The sequence below is a fragment of the Apodemus sylvaticus genome, chromosome 18 (assembly GCF_947179515.1).
Source record: "Apodemus sylvaticus chromosome 18, mApoSyl1.1, whole genome shotgun sequence".
NCBI classification, from domain to species: Eukaryota; Metazoa; Chordata; class Mammalia; order Rodentia; family Muridae; genus Apodemus; species Apodemus sylvaticus.
In genome coordinates, this window is record NC_067489.1 from 51,737,535 (window position 1) to 51,750,290 (window position 12,756).

Genomic DNA, 12,756 nt, shown 5'->3' on the forward strand with positions numbered 1-12,756 from the left:
ACTTATTTAAATTACTCATAACTTTCTTTATCCATCTATGTTTTCTCCTGTAATACATTGCCATGAGCACTTTCTATAAATCTCAGAAAACACGATGACATATGGTATCTTGAAACATATTTATTAAATGAAATGCCTAATTTGTCTCTGAGTCCCCATCATATTCCTATTCTATCTCATATATTTTCCTATTATATATATATGTGTGTGTGTGTATAATATAATATCGTGGTAAATGCAATGTGGCTGTTTATTGACAAATTACTTGGAGATGTGGAATTAGCAAGGAGAGACAGAAGATAAGGACCATATCCCTAATCTCAGTAGTTTGGGAATTCTTTTCAAATTTCAGCTTATGCCATATGTTCCTTCCATGAATTGAAGCCAGAGGTCTCTGTGCTCTAGCTAATCAACAGGAAAGGATAAGAAGCCTCAGCTGCAGGACTATGTTGCGCCATAGCTGTTTCCATGGTAGCAGCTATAGAGCTATGATGAGGTTCTTCCTCCCATTATCCCAGGCAGAGAGACATGGACAATAGTAGTCATGTAGTTTTAATATTGAAGAAAGCTTTGTGGATTCTTACACACTTTTCCTTACTGTGTATCAGTTACATTTCTGTTGCTGTGGTTAGCTACCCCAAAAAAAGTGAATGAAGGAAATAGAGGTTTATTTGGTTGACAATATAGTCCATCATGGAAGGGAAGCTAGGGCTACAGGAGCTTAAAACAACTGGTCCTATTGCACCTTTAGCAATGAATGCTTGTGCTCCGTTTACCTTCTTCTTTTTATACAGCCCAGGATAGGAGCTTAGGGAATTGTGCCACCCTCTGTAGACAACATTTCTACCTCTATTACTCTAACAAGATAATCCTACACAGGAATTCAAACAGGCTTTTTACCCAGGTTCACTTAATTGACAATTGAGATTAACCATCACACTTGATTTTACATACTGTCAATTTATATCTTTCTATAACCTAAATGTCTCAATGATCTGTTCATTTGTCACAAATTGCTGACCCAGTACAATCAATGTACCCCCCCCCACATTCAGACTGTGGAACAACCCATTGACCCATGACAGTAATCTGGTCACAAACACTGGAAGTAATTTAGAATGAACTCTAAATAGAATAACTGATATTCATACCTACCACTGGTATGCTGTAATGTCATGAAGTTGAGTATTTTTCAATTTGAAATTTGCTTTTATTTAACACTTACAAAGCTCTTTGTGCCAGGCAATACATTGAACATTCTGCTATATTAATTTGAAACAGTCAAATTTAGTTTTTTGATAATGATTGATGTAGAAAACCACTGATGGGCAAAAGACAGTAGAATGAGATATTGTTTGTCTATCTGCTGACAAGTAAAGGCCAAAATTCAACATACAGCAGTTGACCTCAGATTATTTAATCACTTTGTTCATCTGTATAATCAACCCATATCTTAATGTTTGATGGTTACCTGTTTCTAAAGAGAAAAAAATAATTCCACCTTGTACTGGCTAATTTTGTGTGTCATCTTGACACAGGCTGGAGTTATCACAGAGAAAGGAGCTTTAGTTGGGGAAGTGCCTCCATGAGATCCAGCTGTGGGGCATTTTCTCAATCAGTGATCAAGTGGGGAGGGCCCCTTGTGGGTGGTACCACCTTTGGGCTGGGGTTCTTGGGTTCTATAAGAGAGCAGGCTGAGCAAGCCAGGGGAAGCAAGCCAGTAAGAAACATCCCTCCATGGCCTCTGCATCAGCTCCTGCTTCCTGACCTGCTTGAGTTCCAGTCCTGACTTCCTTTAGTGATGAACTGCAAAGTGGAAGTGTAAGCTCAATAAACCCTTTCCTCCCCAACTTGTTTCTTGGTCATGATGTTTGTGCAGGAATAGAAACCCCGACTAAGACACACCTATATAAGAAACAGAGCTCTCTCTCAGTTTTGGGGACAACTTAATGCAAACAATTGACTCTTGGGAGTTGGTTAATAGTCTGTCAAGTCAGTTGATGATTCTTTTGACATTAAACTTTGAGATGGCATTAACCCCCCTTTTTAAATTCCAGTACTTGGGTGGTTGTGGAAGAGGCTTATTACTTGAAGGACATTCTGAGCTGAACAATGAGAGCCTGTCTCACAACAGAGACAAACAAAAAGATAACCTCTTTTAAGTTCACATGGAAAATACTACTTTTGCATATTGTATACAAAAATGCACAATCCAGAGTTAAGAACAATGACCTGAATGGTCATCGTTGCTCAGTGATATATAAACCCTGGGTTATCTTAATAGCATCAAGGATTTCTGTTGACCTAGCCCAACCACTGGGAATCATCTCCACTAACCTAGGACCTAGAATCCCACCAGTGAGAAATGAGTCGTATATCCCACAAATCCAATTAACAAAATTGAACCAAGACTAAACCGTCCCGGGATACTACTAATAACATTAAATATTAAAACAACACAGAGATTTTTTTTACCTTTATTCTGCATATATTCTTTTTCTCATATTTCCACTTACACTTGTCGTCTTTTTATATGCAAATAAATTGCAGTAAATTTGCCACTAACATGTTGTGCATTATAACTGTTAATGACATGTGGAAGAAAAGCCTTTAGCGGTACAGTATTCTCCTTTCCTGAATAGCTAAAGGAATTAGAGTGAGATAGGTGTATTGTAGACCATTCTATTTGTATTATTAAAGACTTACCTTATACTATCACATCCTTTCTTTCCTTTCTTTCTTTTAAAAAAGAAATTGTGAAGCAAAACGCAGAGGATAAAGAGAGTTAAAGGTCTAAAAGCAAGCTTAGCCTTCCTTACTTGATCTGGGCTAAACAGAGTTGAGCAGAGCATTTTATTTTATTTTTTCTTTTCCCTTGCAAACTCTAAGAACAAAGGCAACAGGGATTTGATTCTGTCTGTGGTTCCATTGTACTGCTATCCATGAGGGAATTGACCTAGTGTGAGTGTGACTAACACAGATTGATCATGGCTCAGTGGAGAATGCCCTAGATTCCTTCCTGCAGCTACTGGATGACACACATGCTTGTAACCAGCTGCAGGTAACATTTCATACTTTTCCTCTGGGAGAAGAGAAGTAAAATAGAGCAGCCATTTCAAAGGCAGAAATACTGTTGTATCGCACATAATAGATCCTGAGGGCTGACATATGGTCTTTCCTGCTACAAGGACAATTAAGGGCCAATAGTAAAATTATATATGCACAGGCAACACATCAATTGTGCTTAAAGATGAGGCACAATTAATACTGTAAAGGAGTCATTTTCATTGAGAAAACTATATTATTTTAGGATACCTACCAAGCAAATAAAAGTCTACATTTTTTTCTGTTTCTTTTGTTTTTACTCCCCCCCTTCCTTCTGCAATCATGGGGGATTAAGCTTGGAATGGGTTGTTCTAGGTAAATGCTCAACCTATAATGTACATCTCTAGCTGTCAATGTTAAATTTAGTATTGGATCTTTTTACTAGAAAAGCATGCTTATTGATGGACTTTATGATATAGCTGTGTATATAAAGTAGTTTCTAAGAACATTATGAAGAAATGATCAGTATATGTAAAATAATATTGACAGCTGGACTAACTTTCATAATTTTTGATTTGATTTTCTAGCCACAGATGTGTTTATTCTCAAACCTGGTACAATTATTTCATTAATAATATTTTTCAGTTCAAGTGCTCAGATGGATTTAATTTGTTCAAATAAGTGAGAAAGTATATAGCTAATTCATCAGCATGTTCTATTAAGGTAAGCATGTTTTTCTCCTTGTATAGGAATCCATAATAAACAAAATGCTCCTATATAATAATGAATCTTATCTTATGGAAATACATACACAGCCCATATGTCTGGTGTGTGTGTGTGTGTGTGTGTGTGTGTGTGTGTGTTTGTGTGTGTGTGCGTGCATGTACTTCATTTTATTTTGAGAGAGAATCTCATATATCCAAGGCTAGATTTTCTGATTCTCCTTCCTCTACCTCCAAAATGTTGGGAAGACAGCATGCGCTACCACATTAATGTAATGTTGCTTGAATACTCTCAGTGACTTATGGTATTCATCATACTATGTGAACCTTATGGTTTTTGTATTAGAGTCATCATCACCATAAAAGAGTACCACTGTGCTGGTGGACAAAACCATTTGGGCAAGATATTTTGTCTGAGTACTCTTGAGCACGTTTCACCAAGCTAATCCAGCACAGATGATCAGTGGGAAGTCTACAAATATGTACCACTACAAAAACCACCAGGAAGCTCTCTTGAGAACAGCCCTGAGCACAAGCACTCAGGTGTAACACAACACTTGTTTCATAAATGTCAATGAGAACAGTATAAGCAAGAATCACTGTTGCGTATGAAGAATGTCTATTTGGTGCCCGGTCAGTTCTGCGCAAGAGCCATTGCTAACCTAAGCAAGAGCTTGTGAAAGAAACTCGAGGGGAAGAGAAAAATCAATGGAACTCCTTGTTCATCTCTTTCCATTACTAGTCAGAAAGACTCATTCTGCCATTTCAGACACACAAGCTCCTACTTTTATAATACAGGTACAGAACACGGATTAGGTTTGATGATTGGGCAAGTAGATCAGGGATTAAACAGAGATCTTTGACTTTCATGTTGTGTCCTGCTCCACAGAAAGCTGGGTCCTGGCATTGTGTCTCATGACCAGTGTCAATCCCTTCTCTTACAGGATGACACAACCCCCACCATGAGAAACTTGTAACCTTTGTTGCCCACTAATCTCTGCTGGTATTTCCTCAAAAGAGGAAATGGGAGCTTGATGACTTCTTTCACAGGCAAGGTTTTTGTTCTCTGAAAGATTTCCCAGCACTTTTTATGGCACATCTTGAGGTTTTCTTCACCCTATGAGGCCCCAGGAGTCAGACTGTTAACATCCTTTGTTGACTACTATCTGTTGTTGTTCCTTCCCATTAGTTGATAAGAGTTACCAAAATAACAACTTTTCAGTTAGGGCTTTTTAACTTTCAAAATGAAATACTCTGAGGAAAAATAAGTTTTTATTCACAAATTCTACTCTTTTTACACCTGAGAATTTCTAACATGAAAATAGCCCTGACAGCAAGCACTAAGGTGTAACACAATGAGAATATGTTAAATGAGAAAAACAGCTTTTCTTTAAATCACACACACACACACAAACACACACACACACACACACACACAATTTTCTTGAGCTTAATGGAAACGGTTAATGAAGAGCAATTAGCTACAGTGAGAAATTTAGCTCGTAGTTTTCAATATCAATATTAATGTTTAAAAACCCCAAAAATCTGTACCTTTAGTCTAACCTTTATAAGATTTTATCAAATATATCTTCTTTACTTTTAACTACATCTTTTATTCTTCATTGCTTCTTTTTTTGTGGATGAATAATTTCTAAATTAAATGTCTCTTTTCACAATCAGTGGGGTTATATTTATAGTTCAGTCAGCAACATAAAATCAACCTTTTCAGGCAAAAGAGCTTAGAAGATGGTGCTGACAGAATCATGCCCAAGTTTTATAAAACCATGACTTTCCTTCTCTATAGAAATCTAGAACAGCTGTTTATCACAGTATTCTGAAAGAATAAGTAGCACGTGATATACCCTCACATTCATTACAAGGAGAGAAAAATGTCATTGTTTACCAAGGAAAGGAACTAAAAATTTAATGTAAAAAAGTTAATCATTACAGAACCAGGGCTCACAGCTATTGCTCAGAATATCTGGCTTCTGACAGAATCAAGATTGCTCCAGCAACAGCACATCAGGATAAAGTATACACAGTTCTCTTTAACATCCAGCAGTTTACTCAGCAGCCATATTTTTCTTTTAAATCACAGAGTAGAGAATAGATAAAATACATATTAGTATTCAGAGAAAGCTCATGTACCCTGCACTCAATTTACCAAATGTAGCTCCCTTCAAGGGTCTAAGGAGTTCATCTCTAACTTTTATGGAAAGTATTTCTAAAAATTATTTTGCTCCAAAATAATGCACATGAAAATGTCTAGTACAGGCTGTGGAGAGATGATAATACATCATGTGTGTTATTTTCATCTTTATAATTTTCAGAGAAGGAAAATAGTAGAAAGGCAGGTTGTTTGCAATACAGACCCAGCATTGCCAAGATGGATGCTAGGCTAGTCTAAGTGTCAGATGTTAAACTGAACCATAGTTATTAGAAAGAACAAAGAAAGAATTCAAGAAAAATTTCTGAAGAAGAATGACTAGATTTTTTTTATTCAACATATTTTTTATTTACATTTCAAATGATTTCCCCCTTTCTAGACCCCCATTCCCCAAAAGTCTAATCAGCCCCCTTTCCTCCCCCTGTTCCCCCCCCCAACCCTTCCGACTTCCCTGTTCTGGTTTTGCCCTATACTGCTTCACTGAGTCTTTCCAGAACAAGGGGCCACTTCTCCATTCTTGTATCTCATTTGATGTGTGGATTATGTTTTGGGTATTCCAGTTTTCTAGGTTAATATCCACTTATTAGTGAGTGCATACCATGATTCATCTTTTGAGTCTGGGTTACCTCACTTAGTATGATGTTCTCCAGCTCCATCCATTTGCCTAAGAATTTCATGAATTCATTGTTTCTAATGGCTGAATAGTACTCCATTGTGTAGATATACCACATTTTTTGCATCCACTCTTCTGTTGAGGGATACCTGGGTTCTTTCCAGCTTCTGGCAATTATAAATATGGCTGCTATGAACATAGTGGAGCATGTATCCTTATTACATGCTGGGGAATCTTCTGGGTATATGCCCAGGAGTGGTATAGCAGGATCTTCTGGAAGTGAGGTGCCCAGTTTTCGGAGGAACCGCCAGACTGATTTCCAGAGTGGTTGTACCAATTTGCAACCCCACCAGCAATAGAGGAGTGTTCCTCTTTCTCCACATCCTCGCCAACATCTGTTGTCTCCTGAATTTTTAATCTTAGCCATTCTGACTGGTGTAAGGTGAAATCTCAGGGTTGTTTTGATTTGCATTTCCCTAATAACTAATGAAGTTGAGCATTTTTTAAGATGCTTCTCCGCCATCCGAAGTTCTGCAGGTGATAATTCTTTGTTTAACTCTTTACTCCATGTTTTATTAGGGTTATTTGGTTTTCTGGAGTCTAACTTCTTGAGTTCTTTATATATATTGGATATTAGCCCTCTATCTGATGTAGGGTTGGTGAAGATCTTTTCTCAATTTGTTAGTTGCCGATTTGCCCTTTTGATGGTGTCCTTTGCCTTACAGAAACTTTGTAATTTTATGAGGTCCCATTTGTCAATTCTTGATCTTAGAGCGTAAGCTATTGATGTTCTGTTCAGGAACTTTCCCCCTGTACCAATGTCCTCAAGGGTCTTCCCCAGTTTCTTTTCTATTAGCTTCAGAGTGTCTGGCTTTCTGTGGAGGTCCTTGATCCATTTGGAGTTGAATGACTAGATGTTAATGATTGATTAAGCATATAGCATGGGGCTGGATTAATTGTCCAGTGATTAATGGTACATACTGTTCTTGCAAGAGGAACCAGCATTTGTCGGATATGCAGTACTCATGTCAGGATGTCAGGTGGTTCACCATTGTTCCAGGGGAATCTGATGCCTTCTTTTGACCTGTACAGACACTTTTCTATTGTGAACACGCCCTTACTAAGACACTCATATGAATACTCACAATTAAAAGAAAAGTGTAGAAGAAGGAAAGGATAGCATTGTTAAAAGAATCCCCGAATTTTGCATTTGCTGAATATGATAGTACAGAAATGAATACTATGCAATAAATGGCAAAAGGCAATAACAGCTAGAAAAATCAAGAAAAAGACATTTGAAGGACTAGAACTGTCAGGATTTGAGCTGATAGTGTACATTATTTAACATTCTGGACAGTTGGTGAAATCACTTGGGAAATGTGTACAGAGGCACATGAAATTGTTGAAGTCTGAAGTTAACTGGACCTATCATGGAGGATGTCTTTGAAATAGAACAGTCCAGAGCAGGTGAAGTACAAGTGTGTTTCAGGAGAAAACAAAGAGAAGTCTGTAGAGCACTTCTTCTAAAAGAGTGGCTTATTGCTAGAGGCAACTTTAGTTCTGTGTGACTCAAGAGTTTTGAAGCATCCTCAGCCCTATGTCTCTGAACTGTGTTCAGTAAACATATAAGGTTGGAGAAAATACAGTGTTTCAAAATTGCTGTGATAACATATTGACTAAACATGTTTAATGCAGAATTGTCAGCCTTGAAACCACATACAGACCACCAACAAAAATGGACCCAGCAGGTTGTATTTACATATATTTGTGCATATGCAAAATAATACATATTTATGTTTGTAATATTAGTAATCAAAGAAAAACAGGGTTTCGACTTGAGAGGTTGGATGAGAGAAAAGGCAAGTGTTCAGGGGAGGGTTATTGAGACATACTTCTATTTCAAGTAATAACATATTAAATAACAATAATAACATGGGAAGGAAAGGGTTTGCTTGATTTATAGGTTGCAGTCTGTCATCTAGGTACTCTTAGACATGAATTCAAGGTAGGAATTTGAAACAGAAACCAGGGATGAACTGGCTTACTGGCTTGTTTTTCATGACATTCCCAGCTTGCTTTATTATACAACTCAGGATCACTTGCCCAAGGTGGGCTGGATGGTCCCATAGCTATCACTAATCTTCAAAATGCTCCCACAGACATGTCCACAGGACACAGTGATGGGGGAAATTCCTCTGATGAGGTTCCCTCTAAGTGACTCCAGTTTCTGTGAAGTTGACAAAAACTAACCAACAAAACTGAAAAAGCTAGATTCTCAAGTCAACTAAGGATCAGAGATGTAGATGGACTCTCCTCTCTCTCTCTCTCTCTCTCTCTCTTTCTCTCTCTCTCTCTCTCTCTCTCTCTCTCTCTCTCTCTCTTTCTCTCTCTCTCTTCCTTCATTATACTATTTCTTTAATTTTTATTAATTTCTTTATTTGAAATAAAATACTATATGCTGAGTGGAGCATTGGGGATATAATTTACATGTGAATATAAATTCATAGTGTGTTTCTATACTGCTTGGTTTTATGTGTCAACTCTACACAGGCTGGAGTTATCACAGAGAAAGGAGCTTCAGTTGAGGAAGTGCCTCCATGAGATCTAGCAGTGGGGCCTTTTCTGATTTGCTGATCAAGGAGCAAGGACCCATTGTTGATGGTACCATCCCTGGACTGGTATTCTTGGGTACTATAAGAGAGCAAGTTGAGCAAATCAGGGGAAGCAAGCTAGTAAAAAACTTCCCCCCATGGCCTCAGCATCAGCTCTTGCTTCCTGACCTGCTTGAGTTCCAGTCTTGACTTCCATTAGTGATGAACAGCAATGTGGAAATGGAAGCTGAATCAACCCTTTCCTCCCCAACTTGCTTCTTGGTAATGATGTTTGAGCAGGAATAGAAATGCTGACTAAAACAATTTCTAACAAAGAAAGACTGAAAACAGGCAACATTCTTTAGACTTGGATAAGTCAAGGTACTTTGAATCAAGAAGTAAATGACTGATCTACATAAACACTGAAATCAGGGACCTAGTGGTAGAGTGAAATATAAAATACTGGTTATTCATGGGGAACTGTGGGATTGTGGGGAACTGTGGGATTGTGGGGACTTGCAACCACGGGAGTTGTCCTGAAGCAAGAGTAAGATTGAGAAGTGCCCCAAATCCCAAAAATCTCATCCTGAGACTGGGAGGAGTTGAAGCTGCTCCCCAAACTCTTGCTCTCAGTCTACCAAGCATAACCTCTACCTCCCCCACCTCTGGTGGTAGTCACGTAGCCTGCTGCTAGATTACACATTCAACTTCCTCTTTTCTGATAAGAACTTGCCTGGAAGGCTCTTGGAATTCCTCCTCAAGTAAATGAAGCATTCCCAGGCCACCTCCCTAGCCAATAACTTATGTCTACCTTGGAATTCCCAACCCATTCCCCAAACCTTTATAGTCCTGTTCACCCCAATAAAGTTGAGTTCTCTTGCTGAAGCTGATTTCAGAAGTCTACCCATCCCTCTGTTCTCACATCATTCCAATGGTTGACCTCCTTCCCGGTCCTTCTGCTCCTTTTGTTCTCAAAGGCAGATGACCCATAGCCCCTAGGGAGAAGGGAAGATCACAGGGAACTCCTTAAGAAGCCACATCTATCAGTCAGGAAAAAAGTGTTACTGGTAAATAGTATAGAATGCCCTACTTTGAAAAATTATCATCTAGAACTGTGCAGTATATGGTAGCCATTTAATTCTAATGACTATCAAATACTTGAAGCATAGTGAATCTGGCTCAAATGTTCTGTAACATTTAAAGATACCAAATATAAAAGAGGGAGCATAATATAAATGATTATAAAATTTATCATATGATGTTATTTATATTTTAGCTCTAAATGGAAATATTTTGGATGTATTGGGGAAATTAATATGTATGTATGTAATTAAAATAATTTTCATAAATTTCTTTTAATATGTTGTTAATATAGCTATGAGAATATTCAAAATTTAAAAGTATCTCATGGATTACAGTTGCGGTTTATATTTCCGTGAACAAGATGATCAAGAAATTGATTTATTTCAGTTAGTCTTCTTTTTTCTTTCTTTCATATGCTTAAGAAAAATAAGACTCTATACTTTCATGGTTTTGATAGACAATCTTATAATTTAATAATTAAAAATAAAATTTGCTAAGGCACTCATAGTTGTTATAAAACATTGGGAATACATTTCAGCCCCATCTCTTCACAGATTCTGCATTTAGATTGGTGTGAAATCACAATTCTTTATTTGCTTCTACAATAATTGACATTATTCTGCTAAGTTCAGTTCTAACTCCAACCTCCTCACTTTTTAATACCTTTATATTTTAACTCAATTTATTTATTTATACTTATATTTAATTATTATTTATTTTACACATATTTATTTACATACATTCATATGTTATATATAGCCTATAAGTGATATATATTGTATAAATATATTTTAGGTAAATACATACTTGAATTTATTTACAAATAAATATATAATTTTATATTTATATATCATATATATTTTCATATATTTTATGTAATATAAAATATATTTATATTAGCATGTAAATAAAAAATTTATATATTTAGCTCAAACTAGAATTAAACTGAAGTGATTAAAGACTCAAATGTAAAAATCAAAGCCATAAAATTCCTGGAGAAATGCAAGGTAAAAGTTTCTTGATGTCCAGCTTGGCAACAGTTATTCAGAAATGATGCTCAAATACATGCATCCGGAAAAAATCAACAAAAGTGCAAAATATAATAAGTATCTGACCTTCCTGTCATCAGATTTAAGTACTGGATATAAACCAAGTCACAATACTTGGTTTAGAAAGTGTTGCATATGATCTATCAATGTCTGACGAGAAGGCTGCAATGAAGACCCCATAAAGCTCTTTTTTTCTACATCGCAGTGCAAGGTCCATGTATATCGGGCATTATATGATTGGTTTACAACAGTGGTTCTCAACCTTTCTGTGCTGGTTTGAGCAAAAATGGATTCCATAGCTCCATAGAGAGTGGCACTATTAGGAGCTGTGATGTTGTTGGAGTGTGTGTGGCCTCCTAAGAGGAAGTGTGTTTCAGTTTCTTCCTGCTGCATGCCAATCCAGATGCAGACCTCTCAGCTCCTTCTCCAGTGCTATGCCTGCTTGTGCGTTGCCATGCTTCCTGCCATGGTACTAATGGACTAAACCTCTGACACTGTAACTCAGCTCCCATGAAATGTTTTCCTTTAGGAGAATTTCCAGTGGCCATGGAGTCTCCTTACAGCAGTAGAAACCTTAAGACACTTCCTAATGCTGGGACCTTAGGTTCTTAGGGTGACTGAATCAATAAAATTATTTTTGTTGCTACTGAATAACTGTAATTTTGCTAGTTGTAAATCCTAATGTAAGCATCTGATATGTCCAATGATGTTAGGTGACTCCTAGGAAAGGGTCCGTGTTTAATATCGCTTAATCGCCCTGGTGGCAGCAGGATGCATTCTTTGCTACTGGTCCGAATGTTCTGAGTTCTTGAAAGAAAGACACTTGCAGCCTTCTATTTTAATATGCCTTAGACAGCTCAACGGTTGGGCCACCCTCGACCTTCCTCATTGTTAATGCCTCACTTCTGATACTCCTGAGTTATTAGGTACTGAAGTCTATATTCCACCTTTGTTATCCTATGGGGTCTGGGGGCCAGGGCTGCTCTTCCTGCCTCTTACATGACTGTTATGCTCCCGCTTCTGTAGCTCTCAAGCCTGAATCCTACTCCTTTTCCAGGATGGTGATTCATCTTTCACCTCTGTCCCCTTGCCCACCAATGGGCAAGTCCTGTGTCTGTCTCTCTGCCAAGTCACTGGTTGTCAGTAATTTTATTTACCAGTCAGAACCAATTGGGGACAAAGACCCTCACTGTCTTATAGATGGAGTCTCATACAACTTTGATAACAGTACAAGTATTAGACCAAGTCCACAACAGGTCCATCCAGACCCCATAGGTTGAGAAGTGCCTGTTTTAGACACATGTAAGAATCACTTCTTTTATGTAAGGTGGTTTTTAAATCTAGAAGTTGCTTCTGCAGTAAAATTTTTGTATCTTAATTCCCAAATGACAGTAATAAAGATGTTCTAAAAATCTGTACACATCTGCCTTTTCCCCCAATGGTTTTGCATATAGCATGCTGTTTGCCATAGCTAAATGAATGTGGC